We start from the raw sequence: 18,425 nt of genomic DNA, 5'->3' as shown, positions 1-18,425 counted from the left end.
TGGGTTACAAAAAAAAAACAAAAACAAAAAATTCGATCATGGATTACAAAAAAAAAAAAAAAAAAAAAAAAATTTGATCATGGATTAAAAAAAAATCAATCAAGTATTACTAAAAAATCTATCATGGATTACCAAAAAAAAAAAAAAAAACCGTATGGGAATCGCCGATTCTGTACAGTGAATCGGCGAGTCACTGTGCAGAATCGTCCGGTTCTCTCTAGAACCGGACGATTCCCGTTTTTTTCGCCAATTCGTTCCGTTCATGGCGATTCCCAAGTCGAACCGGGCGAGTCCGGTTCGACTCGGCGTTTTTTTAAACACTGGTCTAATGTATAAGGTGTGCCTGAAGAGTCATATTATATAATACTTGCAAAGAGCTCTTAGGGTCCTATTGTATAATATTTAAGTCGCTTTCCTTTGTTGTTCGTAGTTCATTGGGTCGGCAGGCCATGGCTTTTGTCCCGCTGCCATGGAGTATATGTAGTTGCAGAGGAGGCTCCAAGGCTGGAAGCTTGCACTGCATTTCTCCTCATCCTCCTCCTCCTGTTAAGAAGTATCGGTTTCCACGACCAAGGTGAGACGAGATTCTCTTAGTTTGTTCTTGTTTCCATTTTTATACTTGTTTTGTAGTGCCTTGTGGGATCGGTTTAGTTGCATGTTTAGCCTCTTTTGGCAGAAAGCACGATACTTGGCTTTTGCTTTAGCAAATATATAATATATCTAGTGGTGGTTTAAGAAAAATTGAATCGGAACGGTTAATTGGATATGGGTCAAAAGCCGTTCAACCGGCATAACTAGACAAGTCCCAGGTGATTAAAAAAATATTTAAAAAATATAAAATAGAAAAAACTTAATAAAATATGAACGATATATTAAAAGTATGATTAAACAATGCACATCCAAAAATAATTAAAAAATAGATTTTAAGAAATCCATTTTGTCTAGGGACATTTTTGATATTTTCAAGACATAGAAAAATATAAAAATAAATATTAATGGCCAAAGTAATTTCCAATCTTTGCCAAAGTGATAAATTACATTACAAACAAACAATTTTTTTGAGATTTTATATAATTTCTTTTAAAGTTTTTTAAACTACTCAACCGGCTCACCAAAACCGGCGGAAACCAGTGGCTAGTTCCGATCTAACCGGGTCTAACCGGGGAGTTAAAATTTTAAACCCCCAGATTTTGTTCAGGCCAAGTGCTCAACCCATACCTGAGTCCGAGTATATATATATATATATATATAGCGTAAAATCAAACAAAAGCATCACTCGTTCTCGGAATTAGCAAGGACGGCTAATCCTGGGTGACCGATAGCGAAGTAGTACCGGTTAAGTTAAATAGAACATTCAAGCGTACGCTTGGGAGGTTGATCTCTGACTGCGTGCATGCTTGTTGAAGGAAGAATGAGCGAGTCATAATTCAAACTAATAGGCGTGGAACATCTAACTGAGGTTAAAAAGTAGTGAAAAAAATGGAATTAAAAAAAATCAATTGGTGATGGGAGCATTGTAGAAATAATCCAAAAAGGAAAAAATATAAGAATATGTATTTATGGTTACAATACTTTCCAATCTTTGTCATAATGATAGAAAATAATTTTTTTAAAAAAAATATATTACTAATAAACTTTTTACCTTTTGAATTTTTTATAATTTTTAATTTTATCAAGATCCCCAAGTTGGACACCCAACTCGTGGATACTCCTAACTCGCCTAAGTAATGGAAAATTGGTCGAAAAGACTTTAGAAGATATATTTTCAATCTGAAATTTTGGAAACCATCTAAGAAATAAGAATTACTATATGATTATTTTCAAAAAAAATGTTTGAATTTTGAGTTTTTTTACACTTAGATTTCACCTTCCAAAAATTAGACAATCTTTATTCAATCTTAGTTTAGAGAGAGTGCAATTTCGATATTTTTTTATATTAAAGCTAGTCTTTACATCCGCATAATTTGATTTCTTAAAATTAATCCTGGAAAAGATTTTACCCAACTACAAGAGAGGAAATCTTCAGGAAAATGGAAAAATTCATAACAAAATTTTTAAAGATATTAATCCGAAAGACGTCTGGGTACCCCAATCACCATCTAAATCCAATTCCTTCTACGAATTTTGCAGCGGAGGTAAGTAACACACGTTGTGTTTTGGAGTTTGAAGAAGGGGAAGTACAATAAGAATAGCACCAGGCCGTCCTTACCAAGAAGAAAAGGCCCCATTTCCCACAAATGAATCTAACAATGTACGTTAGCAGCCGTGAGTGTCTCCTGCCCACAGGATTCGGTAAAATACCTAGTACCCATCCGTAGGGGTTGGCCGGCTGGCCTGCCCCAGGCCCTAAAAAGCTAGGGCCGCGCGACCACCGCCCGTGGGAGGACAGGGCTTGGGCCAATGCTGGCTGAGTTCTTCTTTTTTCCTTATTTTTTCCTTCCACTTTTTTTTTTTTTTTTTTTTGACCTGGCTTGGCCCAACTGGGCCTAGATTGGACCAGAGCCGGGCCTAGGCCACTGCATCTTTGGCTTTCGGATGAAGCTTGGATTGGCCCCATGGGGACTAGGGCTGGGCCAGGGCTAGGCCAAGGGCAAGGGCTAGCCAGGCCAAGTCCTAGCCCATTGCCACCTCTCCCCATTAGCTATGTGTATACCAAAGTTTGAAAAAATAGATAAGTGACCCTAATCGGCTACTCAGAAAACCGTATCGGATCGATCGATCGGTGATCCATTCAATCGACAGACCGACGATCTGGAATGGAGATCGACAAGATCGGCAAGAGCTGGCATTAAAAATATTTCAAAAAATCAATAGAATCACTTAAAAATCTAGTCTTTTAGGTTTCAAAAAGAAAAAGGGTATTGCATTATAACTTTTTATTATCTTACTAAAAATTCATAAATATTGAGAGCATGTATCATGTCTAAGTGTTTGTTATCCATTATATTCATTTTATAGGCAAAATAAGATTTAAATACAGCTCATTGCAATAAATAGATATCTCTAACTCAAAAATTTTATAGTAAAAGAAAAAAAGAATTGTACAAAATGGAACTTTTATAGTAAAAAATCTTCTTTACAAAACAATCTAATTGTTGGGCTTTTTAGAAAGAGAATCATATTTTAACACGGTACATTTGGGTTTGCACAGGTTTTTCACTTAATATGAAAGAAAAACATATTTCAATCAAGAGACCTATGGGGTTCACTTGAGTTTTTCGTTACGTTACATGGTCATTTAATCAAAGAGTGTGGTGTAAAGCGGCGAAAGAGCCCAAAGAAAATAGTTCTACATTGGGACTTCAAAGACTAAAACGTGTTTAAAAGCTTTATCCCCATTTTAAAATCCACATAGAGTTGAAGATGGCGTGGCCATGTGACGTGTGAAGCATTTGTTAGGCAAATAAAATAAAATGTGGGCCACACCGTACGTGGGCGGTGTTATACATTTCTTACCAAAAATACTTTCACTAAAAATAATTTTCATGTTCAAGGTGTATAACTGTCCAAAATTTATTGTTTACAATTATAAAATATTTTATCGTGTGCGCACCATAACATATATAGAACCCTTATAGGCGAAAATGGAAAGTGATTTTGTCTACCCTTATCACCATCCAAAAAAAAAATTTGAAAACTAAAAATAACAATTACATTAAAAAATATTTAGACCGTTTATTTTTAGTTGGACCACCTATTTGCATCCATCTTTAAAACGGATGCTTTATACCCATGGATCGCATGGTATAGTCATGCGATCAAGCCTGCATGAAACAATTGTTCTAAAACGAATATCTTATAACTCCTATAGTTAATTGTGCCATCAAATTGATGATGTTCATTATTGGGTTTGGGTTTCGTTTCTAATATTTATTCGTTTTACACATGAGAATAAATACGTGGTATTCTCCGGCGGCAGTATAAAACCTTTTGGCCAACTTAATAGCAAGTCTTGTAAGCATGGCTTTTCCGTTTGGAAAATGTTTTTATGTGACCCAGTAAGTTATATGCGACCCCACTTCTTAGCCGTTTGATTTTAAGATTGTTCATACTACAGTGTCACATCAAATATTATTTTATTTTTTATTATTTTTTACAAAACAGTTTTTTACAAAATTTTGGGCGTCCCATCAGAAAATTAGGGCAAACCTGAAAAAATATAAAAAATTCATTTTATGTAAAAATAGATGACCACATTGCCCCTAAAATTTTCAGGGATATTTTGGTAATTGTTCATAGCTAGAAATATTTTTTTAATGTGAGCTCTTGTTATATCTATGCATGCTCAAATTTTGCCTAAAATTTATTTGTAGGATAAAAATAAAAAATATAACATTATGAGCCATTTGATCAAGATCTAACGGTTCAGTGCTAACTTGAGACTTTGTGACTAAAGCCATCTCAGCTATCTACCTAGATATGATGGTTGATACCAGGGATCACATATGCCACATATGTAGGTGGGTTCACATAAAAAGCCATCCCATTGGTTTTTGGCTTGCAATAAAAGCATTGTTTTCTTTGGACGTAGGTGCGATTCGAGTAGTGTGAAGCCCCTCCTGTTGAGAACGGTATTGCTGGACAAGGCAAGCGACATTCTAACAAATATTTACAGAGACAGAGGGGAAAGCTATGGCACCATGCCCGTTGCTCGAGGTGCCCTTTCCGACCTCGTTGGTCGTCCATTGTTCCTCTCTCTATACGACTTCTTTCTCAAGGTCTCTCTCTACCCACCTTGTAAATAAAATAAAAGAGAAAAATTATATAGGTTTTGTTAGGCTACATCATTTGGTAGATTCTACCTTTAAAGTCTTCAACATATTTAAATACTTTGAATTGTAATACAGAATTTTTCAAGTAAGGACATTTTGGTCATTTAGAAGCGCAAATGTATATTTCTATAAAAAAATAGATTATTTTATTAGTAGTTAAAAAATAATTAATGTAGCTTGAGGGTGATATCATTATCCACTATTAGTAATAAATGTTTTTGTTTCTATTAAAAATTTCTATTTTACTCTTGACTAATTACTTAAAATACCCCTAGACAAAAAATTACTATAATATGATAAAGGTATCAAACTGTCAAAAAATGTTGAGGACTTTAAGGGGTCGTTTGGATACCCAGAAATTTATTGTTTGTGAAATATATTACTAGCGTAATACATTATTGCGTAATACATTACCTGTAAATGAATTGTTATTGTTTGGGTAGTATTTAGATGCAACCTGAGAAATACATTGCTATTGTTTGGCTATGTTTGGAAAAAACATAGGAAATACATTATCAACAGTTTACCCGCACAGGCCTATAAACTATCATTTCTTTTTTTTTAATCACAAAATTCCACTAAAGTGCAGAATTATCAGTTATGTCTTTTTTGTCACAAAATTCTACTAAAATATGGAATTAAAATCATCATCACACTATTCCAAAAATATTTCTAATAATAACATCATCACCATTCCAAAAAAATTTTCTAATAATAACTTGTACCATTTTACAATCATCATGACACTATTTCTTACTTATTTTACATACATTTGTCACTTACATGGAATCACATGTCTTTTAACATGACATTGGTTTCAACATGATAAGTCATTGGAACAATATGATTGGAATAACATAATTTTATTATGATAAGCCATATTTTTATTTATTTATTAAAGAATTTTTCAAATGTCTCTCTATATAATTTCAAATAAACAATAAATTTATGATACTAAATTCAAAATCTCTATGGTACGAATTAAAAAATAGGAAGAAGTTTGAGTAGTAAACTAGAAGGTTTAGTAATTGCATTATAAAATTTTGAAGTATTGGATGAGACTAAAATGTATGTTATTTCAATTGAGATTTTAATAATTTCTTATGAGAATTATTTTGTGTGAAATTTTATTATTATGATTGTGTAGTGTAATTTATCATTGATTATTAATTTTTATTTTTATTATTTTTGTTTTTTTATGATAACCAATGCCTTTAAATAAGGGGACGAGGTTAAAAATAGAGGGATCACCTATGCTAGTTATTATGAAGAAAAAGGGTTTACAAAGAGATGATTTTTTTAATCAAGATAGGGTAGACAACAACACACGCGAAAGATTTCCCAAAATTAACCATCACTCGTAATCTATACACCTCGAAGTGCAGCCTAATAAAACCCAATTTTATATTATTCATTTTATTTAGAAGAAGTAGATTTGACACTATCTTAAAGCCACACAACTTCTTTATATGGGAAAAGTTTCTATACTTTCCCTACAGCATAGAAGATCTATGCTTCCCCTACCATCCAGCCATCCAAATTTAATTGGGTGCACCTATAAAAAATATTAAAAATAATTTTTCGATAAAATATAATGGCCAAAATACCCCTTAGAACTTTCAAGGGTATTTTGGTCATTTCATTTTATTGAAAATATTTTCTTTATATTTTCGCTAGTGCGAGTTCAATAGAGGATTAGACATCAAAAATTTTGTGTCAAAATATTTTATAGACAAAAAATTAAAAATAAAATCTTGTAGAGACGTGACATTGTGATTGGGACAATCTTAGCCCTCTATTCAAAATGGATGGTTGGATAAGAGGAAGTATATAAGTTTTCTGCTCTAGGGAAAGGGGGCGGTTTGTATAGAGCCGAGGCTCTAAACAATCAAATTAGAGCCTACCTTCTAATAATGTCGAAAAATATCGTTTCAATACTGGAAATCTTTGTGATAGCCTTAAAATATATTTTCATTTTTATTTATAAAGTTTAAAGCTTCAAACATAGTGTAGATCGATAGATTTATAAAAACTTGAAAATCTTGAAAATTGACGGTCCAAAAATGTGTTACAAAATACACTATTTTCAAAACTTGAAATCCATTTTTTTCTCATGTCTATGCATCTTGATTTCGAAATGATCATTTTGATGATATTTTGGCATCAAAACAACCTCTTCTATTGAAATTTTTTAGGTAGGTTCAAATTTGATTGTTTAGAGCCTCGGATCTATACAAACTTTTCCCTTAGGGGAAACATAGAAAGCTTGCCCTTTTCATATTGTCTTAGAAGACATGTACCAATGTCCATCGTTTACCGGATTGCACCCTTACCCACGAAATTCCACTCTCCTCTAACTCACTCAAGTTCATAATTAAAATATAGAAAATTTTTCGTATAGAACCCTAATTTCTTGTATTATTTTATGATAGACCTTCTTTCTTTTTTTCTTTCAAGCGACATAAGAAAACTCCTAAAGATTTCACCATACCCCATCATCTTATACCTCCCTCATCATCTCTTACCTCCCCCTTTTGTTGACTTTTGACAATTAAAATAGTCCCAACAAATCTTTTTATACAATTTCAACCCAAAAACGTTTTTAACAGGTGGAGAAGGAAAAAGATGGTTAAAAATGTTTTTGAGATGAAATGGTATTAAAGGATTTGTTGGGGTAAATTTTTATAGTCAAAAGTCAATAAAAAGAGCAGATAAGAGATATGGAGGTATAGTGAGATCTTTAGGGATTTCCTCATGTCGCTTGAAAGAAAAAAGGAAAGAGGGTCTACCATAAAATAATATGAGGAACTAGAGTTCTATACGAAATTTTCCCTGAAATATATTGTCTTCCACAAATATGATTGCAACCTTATATAAATCTCACCTTAACGTAGTGTTGGGAAAATCCACACGGGCCGACTACTCAAATCCCCAGTCGAGTACTCGCCCGAGTTCGGATAACTCGGCCCCAGTATTGTAGCACCTGGAAATTAAAATAAAGAAAAAAATTTGAAAAAAAAAAAAAGGAAAACTATTTTCGAAGTAAAATTTAATAAAACACAATTAATTGTGGCAAAAAAAGTAGCAATAAATAGATTTTTAAAAAATGAGTTTGTGACCGGGGGGTATTTTCAAAAAATTTCAAAAATGACAGTAAAATGTAAAAATAATTATTCAGGGTTCAGATACTTTCCAATTTTGCCAAAATGATAGAAAACATAAATAAATATGTTACAAATACATTTCTTTTTTTAGAATTTTTTATAATTTGTATATTTTTTTTTTAAGATTCCCTAATTGGACCTTCAACTTGGGCTCAGCAAAGGCTCGAGCCTGAGTAACTCGGCCGAGTAGAAACTACTCAGCTGACTTTTGCGAACGTTGTCTTAAAGTGAATGGCCCATAAATCTTTCCCTAAAACAATTAAAGTCCGACAGGTTTTTGGGATTTGGTCTCTCCCTCAACCATGTCCACCATGCGTTTATATTCTTTTGAATTTTTTTATTTTTTTTTTAAAAAGGAAAAATATTAACTCAATTTGGGTGGACCAATGTTTTAAAATCTGGCAAATTGTAATTCGAATCGTCGATCTAAATAAGAATCTGTTGGACCGAACCGATTCCAGAATGGTATAGGTCTTGGCACGGTTCCCTCCCTAAACACCTCTCTTGTACATTATTTAATTATTTTTAAGGTTATCTAAAGTTTTCTTAAGTCCCCTCCAAATACCCACATCATAAAACTTATTTTGATTTATTTATTTTTAATAATTTTTTGGATCACCGATTCCTGATGAATTTAGACACAATTTGCATCACCAATCTAATGATGCGACATAGATTCGAGGGTGAACTATCCACCCCACCGATCCGGGGTTTGCAACATGGGAAATGTTTTTATGCTTTCCCCACAGCATAGAAGTTCTATCCGCCCCTTACCATTTAGCCGTCCATTTTTTATCAACAGAGCCACTCACCGTTTAATCTTAGTTCCGGCATCTCAAAGTATTTTATTTTTAGTTTTTTTATACAAATTGTATGAGTATGAAATTTGGTACGTGCCATCTTCTCATTGGGGCGCACCTATAAAAAATATTTAAAATAAATTTTCGATAAAATATAATGACCAAAATACCCCTTGAAACTTCCAGGGGTATTTTGCTCATTTTGTTTTATTGAAAATATTTTTTTTATATATATTTTGCTAGTGTGAGTTTAATAGACGAATGGACGTCCAAAATTTGGTGTCAAAACAATTTATAGAAAAAAACTAAAAATAAAATAGTGTAGAGACGTGACATTGTGATTGGGGCAATCTTGGCCCTCCATTCAGAATGATTGGTTGGACATAACTTTTATGTTGTAGGAGAAGAATAGAAAGCTTGCCCTTGAAACACTAGGGGAAGACTATGTTTTGCCAAACTTATATGGTAACTTTGTGAGCCATGGGTCAAATCCCCTTGTTTGCAAATAAGTTGAGTCTCATTCGAGGGAGTTTGAGCGGAGAAACTCTCAAATGTCCATATTTAACATCTAACGGCTAGGACGTAATAGTCTCAACTGTAGAAACCTAGGTATTGACATAGAATCGTTACGAATAAAATGCAAATGATATCAATGATTAATGAATAGAAAAATTTTATATCAGGTTGCAACTTTATACTATAGAAGTAAGGTGCATATCAAAATCCAGTAAAAAAGAATGCGCCGAAGTTGGAAATTTCCAATTGATCATCTCGACTTCTAGATGTATGGATATAAATGAAAATGAATTTTAAGTCTAAAAAATAGTGTATCTTAAGACAAGTTATCTAGGCAATCTATTTTCAAGATTTCCAACTATTTATAGATCTGCTTGATCCACACCTTTTTTAGAATTTTAAAATTTATAACCATGGTGGAACATAGAGTCTGAAGCCATCATGAGATTAAGATATTGGAACTCCATCTTCCAATAAAATAGGTGCCTTGCAAGTAGGCACGTTATAGCAGTGTCTGAAAAATCAAACTGGAACGGTTAGCCGAAAATGAATAAAATTATGTTCATCAAAAGATATAATTTTAATAAGCGAAATATTTTGTTTCTAGAAGAATTGATTTATCAAAAACCCCTAAAATCAAACAACATTTTGAGCAAGAAATGACCCTCAATATTGAGATAATAAAAAAACTCAACACACAAGCATTTTAAAGGCTTCAATAATCTTTTAAATGCACCAAATCTCTTTAAAACATATTTGGTATATTTAATTTAGTTAAAAAATGGGGGTAATTTCAGATCTATGAAATTTTCATGACATCGTGCAACAAAAAAATTCATATAATTTTTTTTAATCAATCATAAATAGTCATACCTATTTTATTTGACAGATGAAACATTGATGATCAAAATCCACATTTGAATTTAATAAAAAAGACCAATAAATTAATAAAAAATCTGTTTTTATTTTATTTTATCGAACATAGGTTCTGTGAGCAGCAATTTAATTTTTTGAACAAATTGAAACATAAATATGGTAAATACTTCGATTATCTATCAAACCCCCCAAATTTCTTCAAGAACCATTAGGTATTGAAGAGATTATTGAATAAATGGCGGAAACTTTCAAAAACCTAAAAAATCCTTCATTTCAATTCAAAAAACTCTTTTTTTTTAATGTTTCAATCCAAATTCCTTGTTTTATATAATCTAGATAGTGACTTACAATAATAAAGCACAAAAAAGACAAAAAATGACACGAAAATGAATAAACACATTTGTTAATATCAGTTAACCGGTTTGATCAGCAGAAAACCGGCCGGTTAGACAAAAAAAAAGGTCGATTCGACCCCTAACCGGTTGGTTTTTGGCCCGACATTTTAGAGGGTGTACCCTATGCTACTATACACCCAAAACCAGCCTTAATCGGACCCATAGCCCTAACGATTCTGATCTAACCAACTCGTTCCGATTCTAACCGACCGGTTTCTCTCACACTACCTTATACAAACCTCACTCTTCGTGAATTAATCTGATTGCCGCCCAATAACTAATCGTCCAATATTTGGTGTTCCATGAAAAGCACCAACTGGTTTCACGTGGCCCACTCGAAAACGAAACGACCCTATATCTTAGATTCTGAAAAGATACATAAGTGATATTATTTGACAATAAGTTCTTTTGAAAATAAGATTTGAAAATTTTACAAAAAATATTTTTTGAATGGTTTCACGCGCCCACACGAAAAGCAAAAAACGACCCTCAATCTCACATTCTGAAAAGACACATCAATGATATCATTTGACAATAAGTTCTTTTGAAAATAAGATTTAAAAATTTTACCAAAATATATTTTGATTGAGATTGCTTGCTTGTGAATTAATTCATGGAAAAAACAGTTCTAGGCTTCATAGGAAAATAAGTTTATGAGTAAGTATAGCATGCTACCGCAGGAGTATAGTGTAGAACAACTCCCTCAGGTAAAATAGCTACTTGGGTTAAATTTTTTTATTTGAAACTTGGGATCCAAGTATCGCTAGATGAACGTTATCAATTTTTCTAATTTGAAAATTGGGATCCATCTAAGTAGCACTAGATGATCATTACCAAATAAAAGAATTAGAAAAATATCATTAAAGGGGACGAAACCTCTTAAAATAACATTTGAGGGCATACTTTTTTTTTTCCATTTCATTTATATACCACTTCAAAAAAAAAGGTCTTTTAAAATACCCAAATTACCCTTATTCAATATTTGAACAAAAAAAATGAGAGGCATTTCAGTAATTTGACCCCAAAAAGTCTTCACCCAAATGAAAAAAAAATGTCCCTAGTTGTTCTCCATTACAAAAAATATATATATGCTTTCTTCGGTATATGTAATGTGAAATAAACAGAGCTATTTTTATCATTCTGCACTTAAATACATTTCATATATAAATGACAAAAACAACCCTAGTACGATATGTTCTTTACTTGTAATATGGATCAACAAGGGGTATTTTGATCATTCAAGTGAAGCTTCATAGGTCAAATTACTGAAGTGTTCCCCATTGTTTTTCATTCCAAGATAAGGCTATTTTAGGTATTTATAAAAGAAGTTTTTTAAAGATGTATCAGAGTGAAACATAAAAGGAAACATATGCCCTCATATATAAATAGAGATGATTCTGATTCCATTAGTAAAAAGCTCCAAAAAGATCGCGCTCAAGGATTTGTCTTGAACACCTTCCTTCCCATAAACCTGTCAAGGGGGCCCGTCTCCAGTTTGATTCTCCTCAGACAAAGCAGGGGAGCCCTTAATGATATTTTAATAGGTTTCATCCTCTTTAATGATAATTTTTTTTAAATAATTAGATTTTCATGGGTGTGCTAAGTAATTAAAACATGTTTTGCCTAGAACTTTGAAGAATCTTCCATAAATAGGAATGGAGTTTGCTATTTATGGAGTAATAGGAATGGAGTTGGAGTTTGAGAGAGAGAGAGAGAGAGAGAGAGATTCTTCAATGAGAGTGGGATGAAGAATATTTGCACAAATAAGGACAATTATGTTTTTTTTTTAGACAGATAGAGAGAGGCATTCATAAAAATCACAATTAATATCACAAAACTAGTATAGAAAATCACAAAAAAAATACTATAAAAAATCATAATTACTATCACGAAATTAGTATAAAAAATAAGAAAAAACACTTTCCCCCTCATTTCTTCACTAGAAATCACAAAATGAGTAATCAAATTTTTGTAAAAAGATCATATCAAAATTAGTATAAAAACTTAGTCTTAGAATTAAGATAAATAGATATTCCGACAAGAAATGATGTCTCGATATTCACCTATTTTTATAAAATATTAGAAGTCCATTATATACTATCCCATTTTTTTGGGAATTCAATAAATAATATTTATAAGAATTCTAATAACTTTTTGAAATTTCTTTAAGTCCAATTGGGCTGATCAGAACTGGTTCTCGCGATGAACTATCTGGGTCACCGATCTGTTTTTTTTTTTTTAACATTAATTTGGGCTGAAGACCCACTTGGGATTTTCACACAAATTGATATTTTCTTGTTGAAGTTCGTTGATATTCATATTGTTGTTTTATTGATTGTAAGGAAATAGTTGCAAAGAATAACGACTTACTAAATTTAGCCCAATTCCGAGACTTATTAATGATGGCCCATTCTATGTGTGGATTTAATTGTTGCAAAGCTTCTTGCCTTGTGTGTGAATTAGAGCCATTTGTTAGAATAGAAATTAATTATTTTATCGACAAGAAATGAAAAGGTGTGATTTGTATAAGGTTGCAATATTAAACAATTAAAGCAAGTTGCACCACCAAATTTTATAATAAGATATAATTTTGGCGTAAAAAATTCTTAAGATCATCTGAGAACCCATTTTTGTATCGAATTATAAAATTTTAGACTAAAAAAATGGTTCAAATCAAGTAGATCTACAGACATATGAAAATCTTGAAAATGGACATTCTAAATAATATGTTGCAAGACACTATTTTTGAGACTCAATTCTTTTTTTCTTTTTTTTTTTCATATTTATAGGTAATCAATTATAGGGTTTTCCAACTTTAAAATAGCTTTTACCTTGGATTTGTCAAATGCACCTTAATTCTATAGTTTAAAGTTGCAACTTTATATAAATATTTTCAAGAAATGAATGTACCGCTCATTTTGTCTCTCTTAAATTTTCCTGCAGCATGGATTAGTATACAAGGTTTCATTTGGACCAAAAGCCTTTGTCATTGTGTCAGATCCCATTGTGGCTCGCCATATACTTCGTGAAAATATGTTTGGTTATGACAAGGTAAACTCTTTTTTCTTTTAAACACACTAAAATTTCATTTATTTTATGGGCTGTATTTCTTCTTTCTATTACTCTTTAGAATTATGAATATTCTATTATTTGTAAACATGACACACTAAGTTGTTTACTGAAGTTATATTTTTTCTTTTTTCTTTTTTTGTCTTAACCGTATAATAAACAACAATACCAATAGTGCTTTTCCCAAACAAGAGTGCTCTATTTCAGCGTGACATTAATCATAGCACTATGGCTCAAACATAATTTAGATTCTAGAGAAAGAGCATTAGTTGTAGCAAATTGGTTCAGATGTTGTATCGAGAATTTTGTGATTAGGATTTTTGAATTTGTTGAAAAACTTCATGAGGTAATATTGAGAGGGCCTCTGAGATGTACAAAATGGGTTTGGTAATAGATGGGGAAAATAGATAGCTAGATGGCTATTTGCATTTTTTATGTATCTTTATTAATGGTTTCCCAAAAGGCTGGTTTGAAAAAAAGTAAACTCACGTCTCGAAACCTCGTGCAGAAAACACTTAGGGCATGGAAAATATCTATGGTGGCTCTAAATTCAATGTCCACTACTGAACTAAAAAAGGTGCAAATCGTGAGGATCAATAGACACTTGAAAATTGACGGTCTAGATTATGTGCTATAATATACAATATTTTTATGGCTGGAAATCCTAATTTTTTCACAGCCATAATGTTCAAGGTCATAATTTTTTCACAGCCATATCAAAACTATAATTTTTGGTGAGCTTTGATGACCGTTTATCCATAAGGCCTGAGCTTTATTTTAACCTTTTCCAAAAGTTAATTGCAATATTGATGGAGGATCAAGAGCTTGAGAGCTTGGCCTTAGAGTGGGCTATGGGATGGATGAACTCCTAAGCAAGTATTTAGGTCCCCCAAAAAGGGCAATGGGGTAAATTCATTAAAAGATTCCACCTAAAATTGGCTTCTTGGATGACAAAGTTTCTTTATTGGAGGAAAGATCGCCTAATAAAATCCGCTCCTTCAAATCTCCTAGTATAGTCAATGGCCATCTTCTTTATGCCAAGGTCAATATTCAATAGTGATGGGTAGAAGGAGATGAAAAAGAAATTGTCAAACGTCCCAAATCTTGATGGGTAGTGTTGTTGGATTATATATCAAAGAAAGCGAAGGGTTTTCTAGAATGATTGAGAATAGCTCTTTTTTTTCTTCATATGTTCTTATGGCTATGAAACCATGTTTTATAAAGAGATGAAAGGAAACTATTCTCCAACGTTCGGCTTTCTTTCTTAGAATCTCTAAGAAGTGACTCTCAATTTCTAAGAGATAGGAGAATTATTCACAATCTATTAGATTAGAGATTAAAATATCTCTAAATTATTTTTTAAAAAATAATAATTATATAAAATATTTTTATAAAAATATTAATTAGATAAATAAAAAAAATATATGGTAAATATAAGGCCCCATGACCACATATGTACCAATATCTCCCACTTGACCACGAGAGCTGAATATATAAATATCTATTAAAGTTTGTACCGCTTAAGGGATTTAACCTTTATGAGCATATTTTTGTCATGAAGTTGTTATATACCAGTACAATTATATGTCTCATGATCCAAAAATTATCCAAGGTCTTGTCATGGGTTTTTTTATGCTAATGTGGCTTTCCTCTCATGACCAAGAAGTTCCTAAGTCCCATTAAAGTTACGTGCTTTGAAATATTTAAGCACTTAGTCCTTTTGTCAAACGGTCTGCAATTATACCCATTGATGGTAAATAACTCACAGTCATCTTATTCTTTTCAATTATTATGATAGTCAATTTAATGGACTTGCCTTGGAGCTATAACCTCCATTTCTAATTAATTGGCAGCCTAATTATCACAAAAAATGTTAATTGGTCGGTAGGCTCTATCTAGCTTCAAATCTTTTATAAAGCGTATATTCTAAATGCTATAAAGTAGTAGCAATGCTGTAAGCAATATACTCAGCTTCCATAATATGTCGAGCTGCACAACTTTGTTTCTTGCTTGACAAAAAAACACATTCGAAGAGGAATTCATGTCCTGAGATTGATTTTCTATCATCTGGGTCTCTTGCAAAGTTTGCCTCGGAGTACTCAATAACCTATAAACTTTCAGCTTAAAAGGTAAAGTAATTGTAGTTATTGTGTTATGAAAGGGAAAGTACCACTGCATAGAAGGCTATGTTAGACAATATAATGATTTCTTAAATTTGTATACTTGATCGTTTTGCCCTTTAATTACATATCCTTTTAGTTGCTTCATATAAATATCTTTTTTAAATTCTCAAATCAAGAAAGCGGTTTTAAAATCTATTTGAAATAATTCTAAATTATGCAACTAATACCAGGATAATCTTAATATATGAAAATTTGGTTAGAAAATAAGTTATACATAATCTATACCCTTCCTTTGGGTAAATCTCTTAGCTACCAATCTAGCTTTATACTTTTCTATGGATCCATTTGCATTAAGCTTTTTTTTTAGATCTATTTGCAACTAATGATTTTTCTATCCACACTTGATTCCTTTTAATATAATCAATTTAATTATTCATGGCTAATATCCACTCAGTTGAGTCATGTAAGCTAGTACTTCATTGCAGCTTTGAGATTCATCTATGTTATCCTCACTTCTTAGAGAATAATTATATTCATTCATGATTACACAAAATTCCTATAATGTAGTAGATGGGAATCTAGTTCTTTCATGTTAATCTGGTAAACTATATTATAATGAACCATTCTCTCCAATTGTAGACCGAGACTGAGTAATAGGGTCTTTTATCTTTATCAATTTCATATAAGTCAATAGGCTCTTAATGTATATTCATAATCAATATTTTATAAAAAATGAGCATCACGACTCTGTACTAAGGATGTAGTATCATGGTTATAAAATCTGTACCTTTTAAAATTTTATAAATAACCTGTAAATGAGTATTTAATAGTTTTATTTTATAGGTTATCTTTATTTTGTGGTAGTATGAGTACATGTGTCCAAGAATCCTAAATTTTAAAAATACTAATTCCCAGTTTCCTACCAGTCCATAACTCATAAGGAATCAAGTCTATGGCTTTAATTGGAACACAATTAATAATATATGTTGCAATGTTGAGAACCTTACTCCTAAAATAAGGTGATAAATCTGAATGACTCATCATAGACCTAACCATATCCATTAGAGTTTCATTTCTTCTTTTAGCTACACCATAATATTATGATGTATATGGCATAGTATTTTGGTAAATTACAGCATGCTCCTTATAAAACTCGATAAGTAAATTAGAGCACCATTCATCACCCCTATTTGTTCTAAGGATTTTAATATGCATTTCTAGCTAATTTTCTACCTTAACTTTATATTTTTAAAATGTTTCTAACACATTTGATTGCTTACTAATTAACTATATATACCCATAACGAGAATAAGTATTTAAAAATGTTATGATATATTCCATAACTCTATGTGTTTTTATATTTATGGCCTATATATATCAAAGGTTTCTTAGCTAATTAAACATAAATATGATGCATCTGCAAAATACATGGCTCACATGTTTTGAAAACAATTTCCCTTAACTTGAAAAGTAAGCATCTCTTAACCATTTTGTTCTTTTTATCTTTATTTACGTGTCCCAATCTTAAATGTCGTAAATACAAATATGAGCATCAAATTAAGCACCCATATAACCAGAACAAGGGGAATTTTCATTAATATTCAATCGATACAAATAGTTAAGTTTAGTATAATACACAAATGCTCGACGATGTTTACCAATGGTGATACAACCAGAAGTGAACCATAACGCATATCCTTTGTCGTCTAGCTTTGGAACAGGAATCAAATGCAATAAAGTATTAGTAAGTAGGACATTCATTTTCCTAGGTTGACACAACTTGTAAATACCGACGTCAAGCATATTATAATTATCATTCTCCATATAAATCCATTGGTTACTAGTTGTGATCTCCCTCAATTTTGTGAATCTATCATTGGTCCTTGAAACATGTCATGTGGAAGCTGAGTCGACCTGCTATTTCTTCAAGTCATGGTCAACAACCAATGATTTTGATATTATATAAATCAAGTCATATATTGTTATTTTGAGTATTGTTGTTATTCTAGTTCCTATTTTTATTTTTCAGCTTAAGACAAGTAACTTTGATGTGTAAATTCATGTACAATAAAAAAATGTCTTATCAATGTGCTTCCTTTATTTTTAAATATTTCGATATTTCCCTTGTTTCTATTGTTATTGCTCTCATTATTATTAAGTTTCATGGGATTTTGGGGAAAAAGAATTTTGAGCAAATTAGAGCTCATTTGACTTTTTTCTCATTCTTCTCTTTAGTTTCATTGTTGAGGTGCACGAGAAGATTCAACATAATCATCTATTGTGCAGAGTGATTCAAAGCAATCATAATTCTCAAGATGGATAGAGATTGTTTAGGACAATGGACATTTGCATGTGATCAGAGCTAGATTCCCATGCATTGTAATTTTGTTGACATGCTCGGTCATGGAGTCTATTTCTTTCATCCTACAACTATTATACTTTTCAAGTAGGAGTTGGACATGGGTCTCAAAAGTAGTCTCATACTTCTCAAATAGGGTATCCATCATACTTTGAGCTATAGCAAAAGATTAAAGAAAGCAGAGACACATTATCCACTTGCAAACCCCAGTCACCTCCACTGCTTTCCCAGCCACCTTCACCTGTTGCAAACCCCAGCCTTCTACACCTCCTCCAAGCTAAGCCTTCACCATTTTGCAAGGTTATCTTTGCTCAAAGCCGCCTTCATTGCTGCTCAAAGGCACTGGTTGTA

The 18,425-nt window shown here is 32.0% G+C and overlaps 1 non-coding gene across 1 annotated transcript in view; it reads left to right on the top strand.

Annotated features, from left to right (window-relative positions):
• The first annotated feature begins 396 nt into the window (after positions 1-396).
• The window catches only part of LOC18426315 (cytochrome P450 97B2, chloroplastic), a 50,910-nt gene continuing 32,881 nt past the window's right edge, over positions 397-18,425 (top strand). The window contains exons 1-3 of the transcript XR_016050410.1: positions 397-574; positions 4,532-4,718; positions 13,467-13,574. This is a non-coding gene — a transcript (cytochrome P450 97B2, chloroplastic). The remainder of the gene's footprint in view (positions 575-4,531; positions 4,719-13,466; positions 13,575-18,425) is intronic.

The sequence above is a fragment of the Amborella trichopoda genome, chromosome 2, assembly GCF_054954075.1.
Source record: "Amborella trichopoda isolate Santa Cruz 75 chromosome 2, AtrichopodaSantaCruz75HAP2 v2.0, whole genome shotgun sequence".
Lineage (NCBI taxonomy): Eukaryota > Viridiplantae > Streptophyta > Magnoliopsida > Amborellales > Amborellaceae > Amborella > Amborella trichopoda.
Note: the sequence above shows the minus strand (reverse complement) of the source record. Positions and strands in the feature narration are given on the sequence as shown.